At 42.9% G+C, this 24284-nt stretch overlaps 1 protein-coding gene and 1 long non-coding RNA gene across 4 annotated transcripts in view; one reads left to right on the plus strand and one right to left on the minus strand.

Annotated features, from left to right (window-relative positions):
• The window catches only part of PTCHD1 (patched domain containing 1), a 183543-nt gene that overhangs the window by 112435 nt on the left and 46824 nt on the right, over positions 1-24284 (plus strand). The gene's annotated exons all lie outside the window — the stretch shown is intronic.
• The window catches only part of LOC139317107 (uncharacterized), a 72107-nt gene that overhangs the window by 43414 nt on the left and 4409 nt on the right, over positions 1-24284 (minus strand). For all 3 annotated transcript variants that reach the window (XR_011600412.1, XR_011600410.1, XR_011600411.1), the window contains exon 3: positions 12239-12477. This is a non-coding gene — a long non-coding RNA (uncharacterized lncRNA). The remainder of the gene's footprint in view (positions 1-12238; positions 12478-24284) is intronic.

The following is a 24284-nucleotide window of genomic DNA, read 5'->3' on the forward strand; positions in this document are numbered from 1 at the left end:
TGAATGGCAGCAGCAATCTAGAAGATGGGAAGCACCAACGGGCAGCCGAAAACTGCCAGTGTGAACCAGGAGTACTGGGAAACTGATGTCTCTACCGATAATGACAAGGACATACATCAGATGCAGTCTGAGAAGAGACCCCCAAGAACTGATGTCCCATTGCCTGGAGGCGGTACAGGCCTGGATGGGCAGAAACAGACTCAAACTCAATCCCTCCAAGACTGAGTGGCTGTGGATGCCGGCATCTCGGGTTTCAGAGGCCCCATCACTTTTCATGGATGGGGAAAAACTTGCCCCCGTTGATAGGGCTCGCAACTTGGGTGTCCTCCTGGATGCTCGGCTGTTCCTAGAAAACCATCTAACAGCCCTGACCAGGGGGGCCTTCGCACAGATTCGCCTGGTACGCCAGTTGCCTGGACTGAAATGACCTTCGCACAGTCACTCATGCCCTGGTTCCTTCCCACTTGGATTACTGCAATTCGCTCTACATGGGCCTGCCCCTGAGATGCACCCAGAGACTGATCCAGAATGCAGCCTCACGGGTTGTTACGGGAGCCCCTCGTTAACTCCCATATAACACCCCTCCTGCGTGAGCTGCACTGGTTACCGGTGGTTCTCCGGGTCCGCTTCAAGGTGCTGGTTCTCACCTATAAGGCCCTACATGATTTAGGTCCGGGATATTTGCAGGACCTTCTCCTGCCTGCCTCTCACCGTCCTGTTTGCTCACATAGGGCCACTCTCCTGAGGGTTCCGACGGCGAGCCAATGTCATCTTGCTGTGCCCAGGGGTAGGGCATTCTCTGTGGGTGCTCCCACCCTCTGGAATGAATTACCTACCGAGCTCCAGATGGCTCCTGATCTCCGCTCCTTCCATTGGGACCTGAAGACTTGGCTGTTCAAACAAATAGGCTGACTCTGATTCCAGGTTTTATTATTTATTATTAATTAGTTATTTGGTTTAAAATGGGATTTTATTGTACATGTTTCTTAACTTATGTTCACCACCCTGAGTCCTTCGGGAGAATGGCGGCATATAAATACATGTAATAAATAAACTGAGATGAGGGAGAGACCGCAAATGTGCGCAGGCTGTGGAGAGAATCATCCCAGATCTACTTGCAGGTTCCGGGACACCGTTTGCCAGAGGTGTGAAAGGAAAGGGCACATCGCCAGAGCATGTCAAGCCAGCCAGCCAGCCAGCCAGCCATGTACAGACCTTGACAGACCACGTGGCAGACTGAGAACCTATTCAGACCCAGGAGAGCACAGTTCCAAAGGAGATACCAAGGAAGGCCATCAGACAACTATCAGCCATTCCAGTGGCAACAAAAGAAAAAAAATCCATGCCGAGGTACACATTGAAGGACATCCATGCAAGATAGAAGTGGACATGGAATCGTACCTGACCATTGTATCCTGGCGAACAATCAAGGACGCAGTTCCTGGGGTGAGAAAGACACAGCTAAAACCCTAAAGGATGATCTCAAAAGACTACCAAGGGAACCGGATTCCCGTGCTGGGAAGCGGCTCTTTCCAAATCAGCTTCAAAGAATTCTCCGGCCAGTTGCAGATGACCATCATGGACAATGACCTACCGAGCCTGCTGCAGTTGGAGTGGTTTGAGGCCCTGGGCCTGGGCATGACAGGCATCCATGCCATCCACAATGACGACATCAATTGCGCAAAGGATCTTAGAGCCCATAGACCATGCTAAATAGGAGCCCCCGATAGTCACCCCAATTGAACCAGATGGGTCTGTCTGTGTCTGCGCTGACTATAAATGTACACTTAATAAAGCCCTACAACAACACACATACCAGTCATATAACAGTTCAACATCTGTTACACTCTCGGACCAAGGAAAATTTTTGCAAAGCTTGATTTGCCACAAGCATATCAGCAGCTGCCGGTAGATGATGCTACGGCAGAAGCGCAAACAATTGTAACTCACCGCGGGGCATTCAAATGCCACCGATTACAATTTGGGGTAAGCATGGCCCCTGGGCTATTCCAAAGTATAATGGAATGCTTGTTACAAGGCATTCCCGGAGTAGTTCCATACTTCGATGATGTTCTCATATCAGGGGACAGCAAAGAAGAATTATTATGGAGGGTAAGGGAAAACCTTAAGGCGGTTTAAAGAAACTGGGTTGAAGGTAAATAAGGAAAAATGCAAAGTAGACGTGTCTAAGGTTGAATTCGTAGGATATCTCATTGATGGGTCAGGGATACACCCTACTCAAAGTAAGATAAAAGCTATTAAGGAAGGTCCCACATCACAAAATCAAATGGAGTTGCAAGTGTTTCTTGGACTTTTAAATTTTTACAGTATTTTCTTGCCCCAGAAGGTGACGGTGGCCGAGACTGTTGCATAGACTGTTAGATAAGAAAGCCAGCTGGAAGTGGGGATGGAAGGAAGCCACTGCCTTCACAGCAGTAAAGAACTTATTATCAGCACAGACTTTTCTTATTCAGTATAATGAAACACTGCCCAAATACTAAACATGTGACGCATCACCATTCAGAGTAGGGGCAGTGCTCAGCCACAAGATGCCAAACGGAACAGAAGCACCTATTGCATTCTACTCAAAGGCACTGTCACCAGCAGAAAGGAACTATGGTCAATTAGCTAAGGAAGCACTGGCCATGGTAGCGGGGGTTAAGCATTTCCACAAATATTTGTATGGAAGGGACTTTGTTGTGGTCACTGACTTATTGTGGGAGACTGGCCAACACCAAACACATTATCACCAAGGATGACAAGATGGACAATTTTCTTAGCGGCTTACAATTACCAGTTAATACATCGACCAGGCAAGGACATCAGACATGCAGACACCCTCAGCCAGTGCCCCCTTCCAGACCTCGTCGAAGACCCAGCACCCAGTAGCACCCGTTCCACTCATTGAGGACTCCACAGACATTCCACTGACAGCAACGGAAATAGCAGGTCAGTCGACTAAAGACAGAGTCCTATCAAGGGTTTTGAACTGGATGTTGAGAGGTTGGTCAGAGGAACCATGGGGGGAGGAATATAAACCATTTGTAAATAAGAAATGGGAATTGTCGGAGAGAAGGGGTGCCTATTGTGGGTCAGGGTGGTAATTCCACAAAAACTAAGGGGAACAGGTGTTAGAAGCACTGCATGTTCGTCACCCCAGGATAGTACTCATGAAGGCTCTGGCTAGGAGTTACGTGTGGTGGCCCAACATGGATGGGGATGTTACAGAGTGGATGGCAATGTGCACCCCCTGTCAGGAATCTAGACCAGCGCCACTCTCGGGACCCATAAGAGAGTGGGACAAACCAAGGGGCCCATGGTCAAGATTGCACATAGAACTAGCAGGACCAGTCCAAGGCCAAACATTCTTGATCATTGTAGATACACACTCGAAATGGTTAGAAGTCAATTTGATGCCCAGCATAACGGCTAAGGCAGTAATTAGGGTGTTAAGGAAGGTATTTTCCACTCACGGGTTACCCGATGTCTTGATATCAGATAATGGGGCACAATTCACCGCCAGATAATTCGAGGTGTTTTTAGCTCAACAGGGTGTATGGCACGCATTGGTCGCACCATATTCGCCAGCCAGTATTGGGCAGGTCGAAAGAATGGTTAGAGCGACCAAAGAAACACTAACACGAATGGGCCCTGGGGATTGGCAAGCCAAAATAGACAAATTCCTATTAATGCAAGATATAACACCTAGTGCGACCACGAATAGGAGTCCAGCTGAGCTACTCATGGGAAGAAAGCTAAGATCCCCGTTAGACAGACTGCACCCCAATTATAGCACAGACACCCCCATCAATTGAGTGAGGATTATTAAGGATATTATAAATAAAATTCCTATTAGCTGTGCCATCTAAATCAACATCTAAATCAACATGCAAGACTAGAGTCTTTCTTATTGCCCTTCTTCACAATATAGCCTCTGTGCTTTACCACTTTGCTCAGGTCTTTTAGCTGTCGTGGTTTTCCTTTGCAATAGCCTTCCACCCTGTTGTTAAGTCGTACCTTCTGACAGTAAAATCCAAGTTTACTTCAGCATGTAAAATAAAAATTCAAGGCATGCATGTAAAATAGAACTCCATGATTTTTCTTAACTAAAGCAGTGAAGTTTTACAAAAATTAAAAAACCCATTTGAATGGTTTCAAAAATGAATTAACTGTTCATCTCCTTTTTTTATTTTATTTCCTTTCAAGCACACCAGTAGTTCTTTTATTTTCCTTTTAGTTATCTATACCCAGACATACCCTCAATATTCACAGTACTATATGTCATAAGGAAAGGATCATAAAATGTAAAGGTTGAAAGGAAGCTTGTAACAGGTAGTTCTCAAGTTAAACAGTTTATTTAGTGACCATTCAAAGTTCCACAGCATTGAAAAAAGTAACTTATGAGCATTTTTCACAGTTACAACCTTTGCAGCATCTCCAGGATCATGTAATCAAAATTCAGATGCTTAGTAACTGGTTCATACTTATGACCATTGCAGCATCCTGGGGTCACATGATCCCCTTTTACAACCTTCTGACAAGCAAAGTCAATGGGGAAACCAGATTCATCTAACAACCATCTAATTTATCAACTGCAGTCATTCACTTAACAACTGTGGCAATAAATGTCATAAAATGGGGCAAAACTCACTTAAAATTTGTCTCACTTAACAACAGAAAATTTGGGCACAATTGTGTCCATAAATCGAGAACTACCTGTACTTCCAATTTACAGTGATGAAATCCAATATTACAACAGACTATCTTTCATCCTTCATTCTGATTTACTTTACCTTACTACTCTGGTTTGCTCTATCCAACAATGGATAATTTCCTTGTGAGGCCTACAGTCTCCAGAATAGCTATAATCTGCATATTTTGCCTTTTTTCCCATGTTTTACTGATTACAACTAAAAGTTTGAAAGTTTAGGAATAATTGAAGATACCAGCATAAGCATATTTGTTTTAAAAAGCTGAACTGTTTTAATGGGAATGGGAAATAAATAATGTTCAGTCCCTTGCTCAAGCAGGATATTCTATACCCGTGATGGCGAACCTATGGCATGCGTGCCACAGGTGGCACGCGGAGCCATATTAGTGGGCATGCCAGCTCAGCTCTGGGGCGCATGTGCGCGCCGGCCAGCTGATTTTCAGGCCTTCTGGGCCCACAAGAAGTAGGGAAACAGGCTGTTTCCTGCCTCTGGAGGGCCTGGGGGGGGAAGGCCCGTTTTTTTTCTTACCTGGCTCCAGATCCTCTCTGTGTATCTGGGAACGGCGAAAACAGCCTTTCCCACTTCCTTGGAGGCCCTATGGAGGCTCAAAGGGCCCATTTCCCCACTCCCAGTGGGACAGGAAGTGATGTTTTTTTCTGTCTCCAGCCTCCAGAGACTCCTAGAGAGGCTCCTACAGACTCCTAGAGAAGCTCCTAGAGACTCCTAGAGAGGTTCTGGAGGCTGGGGACAGGAAAAAACGTCACTTCCTGTCCCACTGGGAGTGGGGAAATGGGCCCTTTGAGCCTCCATAGGGCCTCCAAGGAAGTGGGAAAGGCTGTTTTCGCCGTTCCCAGATACACAGAGAGGATCTGGAACCAGGTAAGAAAGAAAAACGGGCCTACCAGGCCATCATGTGCTAGGAGCGGGGGGGGGAGGGGGTTGCGCACACATGCGCGTGGGCACATGCACGCGCGACCCTCCCCCCCCTCTCCTGGCACGTGATGGCAAAAAGGTTAGCCATCACTGTTCTATACCATTTCAGACAAGTGACTGTCCAATCTCTCCTTAAAAACCTCCAGTGATGAAGCACCCACAATGTCTGAAGGCAAGCTGTTCCACTGGTTAATTGTCCTCACTGTTAGGAAGTTTCTTCTCAATTCCAGGTTGCTTCTCTCTTTGATTAGTTTCCACCCATTGTTTCTTGTCCTGCCCTCTGATGCTTTTGAAAATAAATTGACCCCCTCCTCTTTGTGGCAGTCTCTCAAATACTGGAATACTGCTATCATGTCTCCTCTAGTCCTTATTTTCTCTACAAACCCAAACCCAAACCCAATGTTTGCATTTTTTCCAAAGTCTCAACATCTTTTTTTGTAATGTGGTGACCAAAACTGGATGCAGTATTCCAGGTGTGGTCTTAATAAGGCTTTATAAAATGGTACTTGTTCTTACCCAGCCTTCGCAGAAGCAAGAAACAGACTCCCCGCAAAGAAAAACCTCTCTTTATTTACACATTGGGAATTAACTGCATTCATCAACAGAAAGTCCAGGCCCCTGCAACAAGCAGGAACCTCACACAGGCACAAAAAGTCCAAAAAACCAACTTTTACACTTTACACACACACAAAACAACACAACACAACTGGCTCATCCACAATGTAAAAGCAGCTATGCTAGGCCCAAAATGGCCCCTGCAACAAGCAGGAACCTCACACAGGAACAAAAAGCCCAAAAAACCAACTTTCACACTTTACACACACACAACACAACACAACACAACACAACACAACACAACACAACACAACACAACTGGCTCACCCACAATGTAAAAGCAGCTGTGCTAGACCCAAAATGGCCCCTACAACAAGCAGGAACCTCACACAGCCACAAAAAGTCCAAAAAACCAACTTTCACACTTTACACACACAAAATTCCACATACAGCTTTGTGAGATTTTGTGTGTTTGTGTAGTTAGAGTGAAACACTACAGAAACACAAAATCTCAGAAAGCTGCAGAAATATTATTTTATTTTATTTTTATTTTTATATAAAAGCAGCTAAATTTAAAACTTCCTAAATTTTAAATGGCTAGGTTAAAAAAAGAACGACTAAAAAAACCCCCAATTAGCTATTTTTTTTAAAGCTCCCAAAGGGGGAAAAAACTTACAGGCAGGCAGGCAGGCAGATAGAGCTGCTCACTGATGAGATTGATTGCAGGCAGGGAGATTTTTTTTTTTTTTATTAAAAAGTTTTATAAGAAATACAAACATTTTCTCCCTCCCACCCTTTCCCCCTCCCCCCTTCCCCCCCAGCCCCCTCCCTAGACTTCCCAGAACAGGCACAGGGTATAGCATTCACAAACATAAAGCTAAGATATGCTAACAAATTATTGCATTCATATTCTCCCTAAATCTTTAACTCCTTATAACTCAAGAACTATAAACATAAACTACTTAAAAATATTTCATTCATAAGCTATATGAATCTTCTTGTTCGGATACTTTTTTTGCATATAGTCAATCCATCTTCTCCATTCTGATATGTATCTTTCATTTGAATGATCTTTAAGATATGATGAAATTTTTGCCATCTCAGCCAGATGCACAACTTTTAATGTCCATTCCTCAATGGTAGGTGGATCTTTCTTCTTCCAGTACTGTGCCACCAGTAACCTGGCAGCTGTTATTAAATTCAAAACCAACTTAGTCTCTATTACAGTACAATCCGTGACTATTCCCAACAAAAAAACCTGTGGTTTTTTAATTTTAAATTTAATATTTTTCCTTAAAATATTTTGAATAATCCACCATATTTTTATCCAAAAAACCTTAATTTTTTTACATGTCCACCATATATGAAAATATGTAGCATCTTCACACTCACATCGCCAACACTTGGGTTGTAAATTTGGATACATGCAGGCTAGTTTTTTTGGGTCTAAATGCCATCTATAAAACATTTTGTAAAAGTTCTCTCTTAAGTTTTGAGCTTGTGTGAATCTTACATTTCTAACCCATATCTTTTCCCATGTATCCAACATTATTGGTTCACCTATGTTTTGTGCCCATTTTATCATACAATCCTTGACTAGCTCTGTTTCCGAATCTATTTCCACTAATACATTATACAACCTTTTAATATGCATTTGACCTTTATCTCTTATTTGCTTTATCAAATTCTCATCCTGCTGCAAAATACCAGTTTTTTGATCCTCTCTCCATCTGGCCTGCAGCTGACCATACTGAAACCAAGTCTTAATAATCCCTTCTTCTCTTAATTGCTCGATAGATTTTAATTGTAATCTAACTCCTTCCTTATAAAGGAGTTCCTTATATGTAAACTTATCTTGCTTTTGCTCCAAATTTATATTCTCTATCGCGTGTCTGGGTACTGTCCATATTGGTAACTTATCCTTTAGTTTATATTTATACTTTTTCCAGACACACAGTAGAGCATTTCTTAATATATGACTTTTAAAAGTCTTATCTACTTTCTTGTCATACAATAGATAAGCATGCCAGCCGTAGACCAGACCATATCCTTCAATATTCAGTATCTCTTCCTCCGTTAAATTTATCCAATCTATAATTGCTGAGAGGGTAGCAGCTTCATAATACAGTCTTAAATTGGGCATTTTAAGACCACCTCTTTCTCGGGTGTCTTGCATTATCTTTTGATTAACTCGTGGTTTCTTCCCTGCCCACACAAACTTGTTTATGCCCTTCTGCCATTCCTTCAAATTTTCATCTTTTTTAAGTATAGGTATCATTTGAAAAAGAAATAAAAATCTTGGTAAGATATTCATTTTTACAGCGGCTATCCTACCCAGCAAAGACAGTTGCAATTTCTTCCAATTTTCCATCTCTTTTTGTATTTTTTGCCATAACGGTTCATAATTATGTTGATATAATTTCATATTTGCAGTCATAATATAAACCCCTAAATATTTAACCTTCTTAACTATTTCAAATCCTGTTAACCTTTCTATCTCTTCTTTCTGGCTTCTGTCCATGTTTTTAGCTATTATCTTTGTTTTAGCTGTATTTATTTTAAAACCAGATACTTGTCCATATGAGCAGATTATATCCATCAAGGCTGTAATCGATTGTACCGGTTGGGCTAGGGTAACCACCGGGTCATCCGCAAATGCGCGTAACTTATATTCATGCCGTCTAATTCTAATTCCCTTTATTATATCAGTCCCACGTATTTTATTTAATAAAATTTCCAGCGTCAAAATAAACAATAACGGAGACAAGAGACAGCCTTGCCTTGTTCCTTTTTCTATATTAAAATTATCTGTTAAACCACCATTGATTATTATTTGCGCTGTTTTTGATATATTGCCTTAATAGATTGTGTAAAATGTTCTCCAAATTGCATCCTTTCTATTAGTTTTAATAAAAATTGCCAATTCAATCTGTCAAAAACTTTTTCAGCGTCCAAAAAAACTAGCACTGCGGGGACCTGGTTGTTTCTTCCCAAATACTCTAATAAATTAACAATTTGCCTTACATTACTTTTCATTTGTCTTCCATTTATAAAACCAGTTTGATCATGATGAATCATTTGCTGCATAACTGTCATTAATCTATTTGTTAAAATTTTAGCAAAAATCTTATAATCTGTATTTAAAAGTGAAATCGGCCTATAGGCAGGGAGATTCAGTTGCTTGCTGATGCAATGGATTGCAGGGATTATAGGAAGCGAAGCAAGGCAGGCGTGCAAAGATAAGCAAGCTGGAGGCTGGGGGCGGGGAAGGGATTTTTGCTACCAGTTCTCCAAACTGCCCACCGCCATCGCTACCTACTCGCCTGAGCCAGTCCGAACCGGGAGCATTTCACCCCTGCATTCTCTCCCAAAAGCTACTACAGAAGCAAAGATCGATCAGCCTCTTTTTGAGGTGCTGAGAAAAACAAGTTTGGTATGAGAAATCTCTTCTAAGCTTGATTTCAACATGATTTCTTGCAGGTGAGGAAGTGAAAAGCTATGACATATTTTTCTCTGGATTATGTCCCACTTCATCATATGGCTGATGAACCCCAAGAAAAGTGGCATAACCTGATTGTCAAAGACAGAGACATAGTAAAAGGAAGGTTCAGAGCAAAATGAAAATACAATTGTTTATACGGTAAAACCCAGTATAAAACATACACTAAAATTGGTGGACACTGAATGCTACTGCATCTACTAAGATCTGTCAAATACTAAAAGAATCCTAAATGCTGGGCTGTCATTGTATAAAATTGCTAGGATTTAATTTTAGAACTGTTAGCTGAATAATAATGGCATCTTTGAGTATGATACCAAAGTGTAAGGCAACTTTGTCTACAGTATTTAGAGGAACTATAAAACTTGTAGGTTTCTACATTGGCAAGCAATCTGTTTTTCTTTTATTTTTGCCTTCTTTTCTTTTTTTAAAAAAGGTCATTTTGCCTTTATGGAGGTAGTGAAAGTGAGCTTAATTATGTTCCCTGTTTAGAATAGATCATAACTATTTAAAACATAATTAACAATACAATGTCAGTCAGTGGTTATACCTTTTTCCTAGTTTTTATGCCTGGAGAGTTTCACTGTTCCCAATTAGTTTTAATGGGGGCACTGTGCTAGTTATCAAATTGACAATCATGACCTACCCAGCGGAAGCAACCATAAAACAATTTGGAGAACAAAGATTAACAGCAAACATCTCACCACAAATAGATGCCAAATATTCTGTATGCATGTATTCTAGTTTTGTATGATAGTGTAAGATCTGGGTGCTTAGCAACCCCACTTCTTAAGATATCCACCAGGCATGGAGTTGGACAGAAAAACAAGATAACAGGACAGAAAAACAAGATAACAGATAACAGAAGTTAGATCACTGGTAGAAGCAAATGGCAAAGGCAATTCCAATTCTTAGCAAAGCAATTCTTACAGAAGCAAAACAGTAAGTTATCATTATGTCCCAGTAATTCTACCTATTCTACTATTATTATGTCCCTACATTCCTTCCTTTTCTTTTAGGACAGGATGTGTCCTGTCAATGGTGGACTAGGGGTGTATATTTAATGGGGATCATCTGGAGGACCATGATATTTGCCGGTTTAATGGGAGGGGTAGAAGACACTATGCATTGGATTAAAGGGATGAAACAGGAGAGGAGAAGGAAATCTTCAAAGGTTAACAACATTAGAAACCCAATCCTTTTCCAATTAGAGAAGAGACTGCCAAACCATGTGAAGTCAACTGCCCCAGTCCAAGGCTGCACTGGGACATATGTGACCTTCCCCACTTTGGCAGTTTTCCCCTGTATAGCTTTTCCCTGGCCATCAATTTTGCAAACAAAATTTGTGAGATTAAATTTTCCACACACACCTACTACTTTTGCTGACAAATAGTGTAAAGCAAAGGTATTCCGAGATATTGCTGTTTTAAACAGAGTATGCTGTTTAGCTATTAAATTTAAAGCAGTAGGGGTTTCCTTAGTTATGATTTCAAGCACTGCCTATAACCTTATAATTCTAATCAACAAATAAATGGGAGTTCCAGCTTCTGCCCAGGTGGCTGTCCTTATACCGGAATTATTCTGCCTAGAGGCCAATCATCTTTCTGTGGCCTACTTCCTCATAAATAGGTACACCCAGTCTTTCACCTTGTTATATGGGCAGTAGAAAAAAGGAAGAAAAATAGGTTTCACAGTTCCTAATACACATGCTTCATACCATCGGCTAGGCAATTGCACATAGACAAACTTTTCACATATCCAATATAAGCCATCTGGAGCATGCCAATTAAGAGTTACCACATTTGTCCATAACCCACTCAGTGTAGTTATATTTTCAAATGGGTTACTAGGTTGTGTCAGGTTAATTCCAGACTGAAAGGTGACAGTAACCAAAGAAAACACCCTTGCTTGTAATATATGATTTTTCACACTTATCATTGCATTATATTCTCCTTCTATTAGTCCTACACATAAGAAAATTAGTCCAAAATATTGAACCATTGCATTAAATCAATACATTTTATATTGTGAGGGATTATGATATCACTATCTCCTAGGACTACCATGTTCAAGTCAGGTTGATCTGATTCAATGTCCTAATCCTCCTGTGTAGGATGTGTGTGTGTGAGTGTGTGTGTGTGTGTCCCAGTATTCCCCACAGGTATGTATTAGTTTACAATCACAATAAGAATAACAACAACATTCAGTGATACAGTTACAATCACGGAACCAACACAATCTGTAGAATGCAAAGTTGCACAGCTTCTTTTGGGATCTTCACATGGAATAACATAGGCCATCAGGCTGGAAAGACCAAAAATTTGCTACTCCTGCAACTTGATTTAATGCAATGGTTCAATATTTGGGACTAATTTTCTTATGTGTAGGACTAATAGGAGGAGAATATAATGCAACAATAAGTATGAAAAATCATATATTACAAGCAAATGGAATAACACAGGCCACCACTCAGGCCGGAAAGACCAAAAAAGTTGCTACTCCTGCAATGAGAAAAATCACAAAGAAAACTCATTCATACCACAATGACCAAATCAATTTTTGGGAATGTTTATTCTCAGCGGGTCTTCTCCAGAAATCACTTTCCACTCTTTAAGTTCTTCCACTGGTCCTTTTACATGGGTGTAGTGGTCCACCCTTTGCCTTTAGTTTGGACTGCTGTTTCAGTGGTCAGCAGGGCTTGGTAGGACCTGTCCCAGGCTGGGCCAAGTTTCTCCTCACATCTGTTTTTTAATCAGGACTCAATCATCAGGCTGGAACCTATGGACAGCAAATTCGAGAGGTAGGGTTTGAGCTAGTCCTTTGTTTCTGAAGTAAGATAAAGAAGACAACAGACCAAGTATACAGTTCTTTACAAACATATCCTTAGCTTCATATTGTGGAATCTTCCCCATTCTGTCCAAGTGTGGTAATCCAAACATCATTTCAGAAGGCAAGGCGAGGGGTAAAGATTTGGTTCATGGCATAGACAATTTTGCATTCCATGGAACATGACATTCCCACTGAATTCCCACCGCCTCCATGATTGATTGAAGCACTTTTGCAGTAAAATGAGTCGCTTGGTTGTTGCCTATAGCTTCTTCTACTCCATACAACGGGCCTCAGCAGACTAAAAGAATTGTGATTAACACCAGCTGTCTGCAATTACTGTAAGTTCGAATCTCACCAGGCTCAAAGTTGACTCAGCCTTCCATCCTTTCTAAGGTAGGTAAAATGAGGACCCAGTTTGTGGGGGCAATAAGCTGACTTTGTATAAATATACAAAAGTATGAAGGTTATTGCTTAACGCATTGTAAGCCGCCATGAGTCTCCGGAGAAGGGTGGCATATAAATCAAATTAAGATAGATAGATAGATAGATAGATAGATAGATAGATAGATAGATAGATAGATAGGCATAATCTATTCCAATATAATGTTGGTGACTACTGCTGCAGTGGCTCTCATGGCTGGATAAGCCTCAACCCATCCAGTCAAGTGACCCACTATAAATATTTAAATCTTCCCACTTGAGGTAGTTTAATAAAAGCAACTTGAATGCATTGAAATGGTCTCATGCTAAAGTTGCCCTCCCTCTTTCTTTATGCGTAGAACTTGTTTACTGTTTTAGATACTATACATTTTTCACATAGTTGTTACAATCCACAGCATCCAGAAACTTCCAAAAACAAATCACGTCATACCTTAGCCCCCATGCCCAGTGACTATCCTGATGTACTACCTTACTTTCAAAATCAACATAAAGTTCATCCAGATGAGGTTTTTACCATCAGTACTGTGGGTGGGAGGGGTAGATATGGCGGGAGCAGGGGGCCATATCGCGTTAGGGGAGCGCGCGCCCGCTGTCTTCGAGCGGTGGCGCGCTCCGGCCCCCAAAGCTCCACTCATTCTCCAGGTGGCGCAGATCCTCAGGGCCCTGGCCTCCGTCTGATGTTATGCAATGCCAGGTCTGTATTAAATAAAGCCCCCCTCATTTGTGATCTTGTTCAGGAGGGGGGAGCGGACCTGGCAGGTATTACGGAAACCTGGTTGGGCCAAGAGGGGGGGGTCCCTCTCGTTGAAATGTGCCCACCAGGTTTCCGCGCATTCCATCAGCTGAGGCTGCAAGGTAGGGGCGGGGGGGGTAGCGGTTATTATTAACGAAGGTCTGAGACCGAGGAAGGCCACTGTTTCTCAGACGGCCGGCTGTGAATCCCTCCTTGTGAAATGGGGTCATGGGGTTCAGATGGGTTTGCTGATCACGTACCTGGCTCCCTGCCATGTGGCAGCAGCCCTGCCCGAGCTACTCAGCGTCATCGCCACGGTGGCAGTTGAGACCCCTAGGCTTATGGTCATGGGGGATTTCAACTTGCCGTCTGTCGGTGAGGCATCTGAGGTGGCTCGGGAGTTCATGGCTTCCATGACAGCCATGGACCTGACCCAGTTAATTCATGGCCCTACCCACACGGGGGGAAACACGCTGGATCTGGTTTTTGTCTCTGGACAGTGGTTGAGTGATCTTGAGATAGGGGATATAGTCACCGAGCCCTTGTCATGGTCTGATCACTCTCTCCTTCGTCTCGACCTTCGAACTGCTACACCCCGCCACAGGGAGGCGGAGCCGGTAAGATGGTTCCGCCCCAGGCGCCTGATGGAACCTGATAGGTTCCAGATGGAGCTTGGGCCATTCCCTGAGGCTCTGGCACACGCCTCGACTGGAGACCTAGTGGCCGCCTGGGATAGGGCGGCTGCTGGAGCTCTGGACCGAGTCGTGCCTTTGCGGCCTCTGACCCGGCACCGATCTCATTTAGCTCCTTGGTTCACTGAGGAGCTGAGGGAGTTGAAGCGCCGGAAAAGACGCCTAGAGAGAAGTTGGAGGGCCAGTCTTTCTGAATCTGACCAGACACTGGTAAGATCTCATATTAGGAATTACCTAGTGGCGATAAAAGCAGCGAAATGTAGCTATTTTGCTGCTCTTATTGCATCCTCAGATAATCGCCCGGCCGCCCTGTTTAGGGTGACCCGCTCCCTGCTCCACCAGGAAGCGCGGGAGGACCCCTTGGAGGGTAGAGCCGAGGATTTTGTTCAATATCTGTATGACAAAATCACTCAGATTCGGGAAGATCTGGACTCCGACTGGGTAGTCTCAGGGGGAGGGACTGGGGCAGGTCTTGAGAATGTTATCTGGGATGAGTTTGATCCTGTGACCCCTGAGGACGTGGACAGGATTCTGGGTAGACTGAACGCGACCACTTGTTTCCCTCCTGGTTAGTGCTGGCTTCTCGGGAGGTGACACGAGGCTGGTTCCAGGGGATTATAAATGCTTCGTTGGGTGAGAGTGTCTTTCCTGCCGCCTTGAAAGAGGCGGTGGTGAGGCCTCTCCTCAAGAAGCCTTCCCTGGACCCGGCAATGTTGGTAAATTATCGTCCGGTCTCCAACCTTCGTTTTGTGGCGAAGGTTGTTGAGAGTGTGGTTGCGCAACAGCTCCCCCAGCACCTGGATGAAACGACGTATCTGGATCCGTTCCAGTCGGGCTTCAGGCCCGGGTACAGCACGGAAACGGCATTGGTCGCATTGGTTGATGATTTCTGGAGGGCTCGGGACAGGGGGTGCTCCTCTGTCCTGGTCCTGTTAGATCTCTCAGCGGCTTTTGATACCATCAACCATGGTATCATGCTGCACCGGTTGGAAAAGTTAGGGGTGGGAGGCACTGTGTTGCGGTGGTTCTCCTCCTTTCTCTCTGACCGGTCGCAGTCTGTGTTGACAGGGGGACAGAGGTCGACCCCGAGGCCCCTCATATGTGGGGTGCCGCAAGGGTCGGTCCTCTCGCCTCTCCTGTTCAACATTTATGTGAAGCCGCTGGGTGAGATCATCCGTGGTTTCGGGGTGGAGTACCATCAGTACGCTGACGACACCCAGCTGTACATCTCCACCCCGGATCACCCCAACGATGCCCTTGAAGTAATGTCCCGGTGCCTGGAAGCCGTACGGATCTGGATGGGGAGGAACAGGCTCAGGCTGAACCCATCCAAGACCGAGTGGCTGTGGTTTCCGATGTCCCGATATGGTCAGTTGACGCTATCACTGACTATTGGGGGCAAATCATTGGCCCCCACAGAGAGGGCTCGCAACTTGGGCGTCCTCCTGGATTCACGGCTTTCTTTAGAAGAGCACTTGACGGCCGTGACCGGGAGGATTTTTCATCAGGTTCGCCTGATTTGCCAGTTGTGTCCCTTTCTGAATCAGGACTCGTTACGCACGGTCACTCATGCCCTCGTCACCTCCCGCCTGGACTATTGTAATGCTCTCTACATGGGGCTCCCCTTGAGGAGCACCCGGAAGCTCCAACTGGCGCAGAGTGTGGCCGCGCGGGTGGTAATGGGAGCGACATGGCGCTCCCATGTAACACCTCTCCTGCGCGAGCTGCACTGGCTCCCGGATGCGCTTCAAGGTTTTGGTTACCACCTTTAAAGTGCTCCATGGCTTAGGACCTGGTTATCTACGGGACCGCTGCTACCACCAATAGCCTCCCACCGGCCAGTACGCTCTCATAGAGAGGGACTCCTCTGGGTGCCGTCAGCCAAACAGTGTCGACTGTCGGCCCCTAGGGGGAGAGCCTTCTCTGTGGGGGCACCTACCATCTGGAATGAGCTCCCCCCGGAGATACGGAGGATCCCGGATCTGCGCTCCTTCCGCCGTGCTGTGAAGACCTTTTTATTCCATCAGGCGGTCTTGGCTTAATCTCTCCCTTTTTAAATATGTAAATTTTAATCTGTTTTTAAATTATTGGGGTGTTTTAATCTGTCTGGGCCAAAATGATTTAATTTGATTTTATTCTGGTTTTAAACTTTTTGTATCTATGTATTTTGTTGTTGGCTGTTCACCGCCCTGAGTCCTTCGGGAGTAGGGCAGTATACAAATCAACTAAACTAAACTAAACTAAACTAAACTAAACTAAACTAAACTAAACTAAACTAAACTAAACTAAACTAAACTAAACTAAACTAAACTAAACTAAACTAAACTAAACTAAACTAAACTAAACTAAACTAAACTAAACATTTGCCTGCCATCAGGCAATACCCATTTCCGCTTGCTTCCACTTACTCTAACTTCTGCTCACTTTCATTAAACATTCAATTCCTTCTACCGTTGCCATCCTGGCTTCCAAGTCAGCTAAATTAGTGCCTCAAGCTTTAAAGGAGGTCAAAGCTTGATTTAAGGCATACAATTCACAAGTCTGTCCAGACCAACTTAACTTTCTACTTTCTACCACTTTCTCTTCCAATCTATAAACAAATTAACCCCTTCTCAGCACCAATATCTGATCATCCTAGCAAACATCAGTGGTTAAAATCCTTGAATCTATCAGCCATCAGCTGGCTTTTTGGTTCAAGATCATCCTCACTCAAGGGGGGGCACTAGGGCTCCTACAAAAGTCAATTTTCTGCTTTCCCTCATTAACACTGCTGTAGCTGCCACTGCTTGAACACAGTCCTTACAATCCACTACAGACCTTAAATGCAAGCTAATTAACGCAAGAAGCCTCATAAACAAAATGCCTGAATTCCTCTCTTAATAAATACGGCTATATTCGACATTATATTTGTCTGCGAGACATGGCTGAACGCATCCCTCCCTGACTCCATTACTACAGTAATGTTTACTGGTCCGATCGTGAAATCCATAGAGGAGGTGGTGTTGCTATCTTCTATAAAAAGTCCCTAAATCTAAAAAATATTCAAGTTACACAGGAGCTTGTTCTTCCTGAGACCATCTTCTGCAAGCTGTCCTTAAATACCACATTTCGCTTCTTACTATGTTACAGAGCCCCTGATTATGACCTCGTACATGCAAACAAGGTAACTTCACTACTAATCTGGGCAGCCTCCTGCCCACACCCTCTTACCTTTCTTGGTGACCTCAATCTACCTCTTACTAATTGGATCCTAAACGAATGTACAACTGAACCCATACATGCAACCCTATACAATGCTGTTACTAACCTGGGACTGGATCAACTAGTAACTAACAACACTAGACTCAATAACTGCCTTGATCTCATCTTCTGCAACAGTTTAAACTCAATTTATGGACTACAAATAAAAGAACCATTTTCCAACAGTGACCACAGCATGATTGACTTTTGTCTCAATATACGTCTTTACAAAGATCATCATAATGATGGGATCCCCAATTATAACTTTAAAAAAGCCATCTATGATCTCCTAGACACCGACCTCTCATCTCTTGATTGGGAAATTCTATTCACTGGCTGTAATACTGCCGAAGACCATTATAACATTTTTTTTTGCTTGAAGTCAAAAGAGTCATTAAACTATATGTACCACTAATAACCCCCAAAACCAGAAAAAACAAATTACCCATAACAATAAGGAAGCTCCAATCCCCCCCAAAAAATCTCTTTGGCTAAAAAACAGAATTGGCTACATAGCTAACTTTAAAAGCTGCTACAAAACCTTATGCCACCAGATAAAGACTGAATGCACCAATTATCACATCAAACAAGAGGAAAACCTTCTGCACACAAAATCCACCTGCACCTTCTATAATTTTGTAAACAACAAACTTAAAGACTTGAGATCCATCCACCCCTAAAAGGGGTGACCTAACAGTAAAGACTGTAATGATGAAGCCATTAAAGCCAACCTCTTTAACACATTCTTTGGCTCAGTCTTTGTAAACAGCAATGGCTCATACCCCACATTTCCTAGTCGTACCACAACTAATTACAATGATCTACTACATATCGATTTTACAGAAGATAATATTGAAAAAGCACTACGGAACCTAAAACCATCTCTATCTATTGGATCTGATGGATTATGTGCCTACTTCTTAAAAAAGCTTTCCACTGCCATAGCAGAACCTCTAAGCATAATCTTTTAAAAATCTTTCAGGACCAGCTCCTTGCCAAACCTATGGTCACTAGCCACGGTCATCCCTATCCTCAAAAGGGTGACCCCAGTTTAGTTGAAAATTACAAACCAATCTCTTTATGTTGCATCACCTGCAAAGTCATGGAATCAATCCATTGGAATCCATAATGGATTCCAAATCATTACCCCCCACTTAGAGACCAACAACCTACTCTCTAACAAACAATTTGATTTCAGAAAAAAATTGTCCTGTAATCTGCAACTCCTACACTGCAAAAACATATGGACTATACAACTCGACCAGGGCAAAGCAATAGACACAATTTACATAGACTTCTGTAAAGCCTTTGATTCAGTGGTGCATGACAAACTACTTTTAAAATTAAAATCTTATGGCATTTCAGGATCCCTGCATAAGTGGATACCTGTGTTCCTGTCAAACAAGTGGTCAAAATAGAGAGCACCCTATCAAATCCTGCATCTGTTAATAGCAGCAAGGCAGCATTTTAGGACCAACACTCTTTATACTTTACATAAAGGATCTTTGTGATCATATTATAAGCAACTGTGTTCTCTTCGCCTATGATGTAACATCACCGACAATGCTGCTGCCCTTCAAAAAGACCTTGACTATGTGTCAAAATGGTCAAAAATTGGCAACTGCAAATCTCAACCAACAAAAGCTCTGTCTTACACATTGACTAAAAAAATCAGAACACAAAATATGTGGGCAGATACGACTTCATAGACGTCCCTCACTCTGTCAAGGACCATGGAGTACCCATCTCTAATGATCTAAGTGCCAAAGCCCACTGTAATAACATTGCCAAAAAGGCATTAAGAGTTGTTAACCTAATCTTGTGTAGCTTCTTCTCTGGTAATATTGTAGTGCTAACTAGAGCATACAAAACTTTTGCTAGACCAATTCTCAAATACAGCTCATCTGTCTGGAACCCACCCTGCATATCAAACATTAATACAATTGAGCAAGTCCAGAGATATTTCACGAGAAGAGTCCTCCACTCCTCTGCTCACAACAGAATACCTTATGCCACCAGGCTTGAAATTTTGGGCTTAGACAGCTTAGAACTACGCTGCCTTCGGTCTGACCTAAGCGTAGTACATAAAATTATCTGCTACAATGTCCTACCTGTCAATGACTACTTCAGCTTCAACCACAACAATACACAAGCATACTGTTGTTTCGATGAAGAAAGACGCGTAGGCAGGAAGATGGTTCACGGGAAGGCCCCTAGATGTGAAGGCACCTTGTTCAAGGCACCCTGACCCCATTCAAAAGGCTCCCTTTTATTGTCATTTTACAATTCCCATGGCAAAACATTAATCAACGTTTACTTGTACTGATTGGCTAAAGAAAGCTCGTGAATTCCATATGGACCCCTCGTGTTTCCCTCATGTTCTTCCTGTGACAAACAATGCCTACGTGCTGGGTCCCCATGCCTTGCATATCTGAGATAGGGTCTCTGCCAGACATCCTGTCTTAACATTAGATAAGATTAGGACTTTGTGTTGACGTTGTTTACCCAGCGTGGTTTGCCGACAACTGAGATCACACCATCCCCACATGTCCTCCTCTTTTATTTTATTTTTTATTTTTTAATATTTTGCAAGCATACATAATTTCAGATTTGGAGGGCCGAATTCTTGGACGAAATATTGTTAATAACCCAGGCAAACATTGTGTGCAACAGCAACAACAAATCAAAGCAATGATGACTAGTACAACGATGGATACTATTTGTCGCACCCATCCAAAATCTGGGAGCCAAGACCATAACCACTCCCATGGGGATTGTGGAATAGTAGAACCAATTCAATTATCTGCAATCATGTTTTCCATGTGCTCAATTGTAGCTGAAATATTTGCTTTATAATCAGTAATATACATACAACAATGAGAATGAATCAAAGCACATACACCACCCTTGGCTGCTAAAATAATATCTAAAGCATAACGATTCTGCAACACTATATCTCTAATTTGTGACATCTCTTCATTGATCAATTTTAGGGAGTGAACAGTAGCCTTAAACAATGCAGTTGTCCAATTTGATAAAATATGCAAATCTCTATAATTCATCATTACTGTTGTGGCCCCGCCCTCCGAGCCTATCTCATTGGAGGAAGAAGGCTCCGAACATGAAGAAGAGGAGTCGGCCAGGCCTCCCTCTCTAGGCCCCTCCCCTCTGGCACTGTCTCAAGTGCCGGCCAAGGAAGAGGAGATTAGCCAGGAGCCAGGTGTCTCCGATGAGAGCGAGGGAGGTGATCTGTCATTCCTGGATCCAAGCCAACGAAGGCGTGATAAACGGTTGCAGCAGTTAAGGAGGCGTGCCAGGGATTATAACTGTGTCACTGGACCACACCCCAGAGACTATATAAGAGAGTGTGGTGGCCTTTTAAGACTCTGTGACGAACAAAAACTAACTCTGGCTAGTCACTTGAACAACGCTTAAAGCTGCCGAAAGGTTTCTTGTTTGGAACTGGACTATTTATAAAATGTGTGTATTTCTGTTTATCTGGTGAAGGGATATTCCGTTTATTGAAGTAAAAGCACTTGGCAGTCGGTGCTCGTATTGCTGCCAAGTTTCTGATAACAACCTGTGTGCGTGCCAAGTGCTTTCTTAACCCTCGGCTGGCTGTGTTTGTGTGTAACGTTAAAAAGAGGGACAAGAGATCCTCATCCAAAGATGGTGTAACATATGCACCAGGGAGGGAGGTGACAATTTGACAAACATACTGGCTATCTGAAATAATATTAAGGTCTTGAGTTGGAAAGGTTTGCAAAGCCAAAATTACCGCTGCAACCTCTGCATGCTGAGCGGATTTTTGTGGGGGTGTGATTTTAGTAACCCATTTTTCATGCTCAAGCCAGGCAGCTGCACCCCATTTTGGCCCCCCATCAGTAAAGACTGTGAGGGCATTCACCAAAGGTTTTAATGAGATACCATTCTGAACTATGATTTCTATCTGATTAAAAGCAAGCAGGCGCGGATCTGCAGGAATATGATAAAGAGATTTTCCCAACGTAATCAGTCAGTGCCGCTTGCAAAGGAGAGGAGAGGCTAACCATACGCTCCCAATCTTTCAATGGCAAGGGAACTACAATATTAACAAGATCGAGACCTAGAAGGACCTTGCAACGTTCCCTTCCCTTAAAAATCAACTCTGCATGCATTTGTGCTGGCACACTAATAGTATGACTAGGGCTATGTGAAATATATAGCCATTCAATTATTAACAAAGAAGGTTTAGGCTTACTTTGTTGTTGGAATTCCTGAGCTAATACCGCTGTAGGTTGTTTTGCGGTTGGAATGATAATCATTAACAAAGGAAGATTTTCCTGACATCTATCTACCCAAACCAATTTCAATGCTTCATTAAGTTTTGTGAAGACTGCTTTATGAGCTTGAGTAAGTGTGATCACCTCAGATGGATCTTTCTTATTCCTTAATGCATCAAACAAAGGACTAAGCATATTAGTAGGAAGACCAACGTATGGTCGCAACCAATTAATTGAACCCAAAAGTTGCTGTAATTGAACATAGGAAACTTTATCCTCTACCTTTAGCTGAGGAATTTGTGGATGTGAATATGTTTGCAATAACTTGTGACCTAGATAAAGAAATGGCTCTTGTAGCTGTACCTTCTCTGGTGCTATCTGCAAACCATACGCAGCTAGGTTTTAAATGTGTTAAATGTTCCAGCCAGTAGGGAGGAATTTGTGGCCCAGCAATTAAAATATCATCCATATAATGATATACCAGAGCTTGAGGATATCATTGCCTAAAGGGTTTTAAAGCTCTCGCAACAAATTGCTGACAGAGTGTAGGACTATTTAACATGCCTTGAGGTAAGACAGTCCATTGATATCTTTCCGTGGGTTGCTCAGCATTTAAGACTGGAACCGTGAAAGCAAACAATGGCTTATCCTTTTTACATAATGGAATGGTAAAGAAACAATCCTTTAAATCTATGATCATAACCTGAAAGTCTCTGGGAATTATGTTTGGATTTGGGGTGCCACATTGTAGAGATCCCATTGGCTGTAAAATGGCATTCATGGCTCGAAGGTCACAAAGAAGCCGCCATTTACCAGATTTCTTTTTTATTACAAACACTGGTGAATTGAATGGACTTGTAGTGGGTTCAATATGGTTAACGGCTAGCTGTTCTTTCACTAGCTCATGTAACGCTGTAAGCTTTTCTTGTGTTAAAGGCCATTGCTCAATCCACACAGTCATATTAGATTTCCATACTAAAGGAAGAGCAGTAGGTGGCGACATAGTACCTATTAATCATCAATAATTAACTTCTCTTGAAACTGTAACATCAAATCTCTCCCCCACAGATTTACATGAATGGGGAGAATAACAGGCTTTAATTGAGCTGTGCGCTTGCCGTCAAGAGCTGTTACCGTAAGCCATTTGGTGCTGCATCGAGCTGCTTGGGGTCCTCCAACTCCCCACACAGAAGGCAATTCCGTAGTAGGCCAATCTGTGGGCCAATTGTTAGTGGCTATGACAGAGATGTCTGCGCCAGAATCAAGGACTCCTTCAAAAGATCTGCCATTTAACAAATATATGCGCTTTGGTTTTTCTTCTTGAATTGATTGTGTTACTGCCAGAATGCTAGGATGCAGGGAGCAGATAGGATTAGTAGAACCAAAGCCTCCACTTCCTCTGTTAATTTGCTCACCCCCTGCTGGCACTACATACGGAACAATCACCAATTGTGCCCAAGAATCTCCTTGTTTTAAAGTCATAGGCACATTTGTTTCAATTTGTATCATAATTATACCTTCATAATCTGAATCAATGACTCCAGGGATGACAAAAATCCCATTTTTCCCTGCGGAAGACTGAGGGAGGACCAATCCCACAGTGTTAATAGGTAATGGTCCTTTCAATTGTGATGACATTAAAGTAACAACTCCAGGGAAAGGAATGGATTTTTCTTCTTGATTAATCAAATCAATACCCACGCTACCTTTTGTAGCTGCTTTAGCATTTTTAACAGGAGTTGCGACAATTGGGCCGGGGCTTGCCGTGAGCCCGAAATCTAGTTTCCCTGACTTCTGCACTGATTTGCCCAGTGAAACCCTTTCTTACATTTAGGGCAAACAATTTTTGGTCTGGATGTATGATCTCCTCCTGGCCCGCCGCCTTTATGGGCTCCGCCACCAGGAGCTCTGCATTGCTGTTTGAAATGGCCAGGTTTATTACAATTAAAACAATTGCCTTTGAGCTTGCCAAACTTTCCTTTTTGTAAGGCAGCTGCTAAGGCTTCCATCTGATGGACATTTGTGCCTATGTCAGCGCATGCTTTTAACATATCAGCCAAGGTGTAATCTCCTCTATTAATGATAGACTGCAATGCGTGGCGGCAATCCACATTGGCATGTTCATAAACTAGCCTTTTCATTAACTCTCTACTAGCTTCCTCATTATCTACTTGCTGCTGAATAGCTTCTTGCAATCTATCAATGAAATCAGAGTATGCTTCATCAGCCCCCTGTCGAATTACTGCAAAATATTTACTAGGCTTGCCTGAGATCGGCACTTTCTTAAATGCTTTAATCACACAGCGCCCTATCACAGAATAAGCTGGCGGGAGTGTGCCATTGTTTGTTGCTGTATTGTAGAGAAAGCACCCACCCTGTATAATTGAT

Source organism: Pituophis catenifer, unplaced genomic scaffold (genome assembly GCF_029215685.1).
Source record: "Pituophis catenifer annectens isolate HBS135680 unplaced genomic scaffold, rPitCat1.0.hap2 SCAF_4, whole genome shotgun sequence".
Taxonomy (NCBI): domain Eukaryota; kingdom Metazoa; phylum Chordata; class Lepidosauria; order Squamata; family Colubridae; genus Pituophis; species Pituophis catenifer.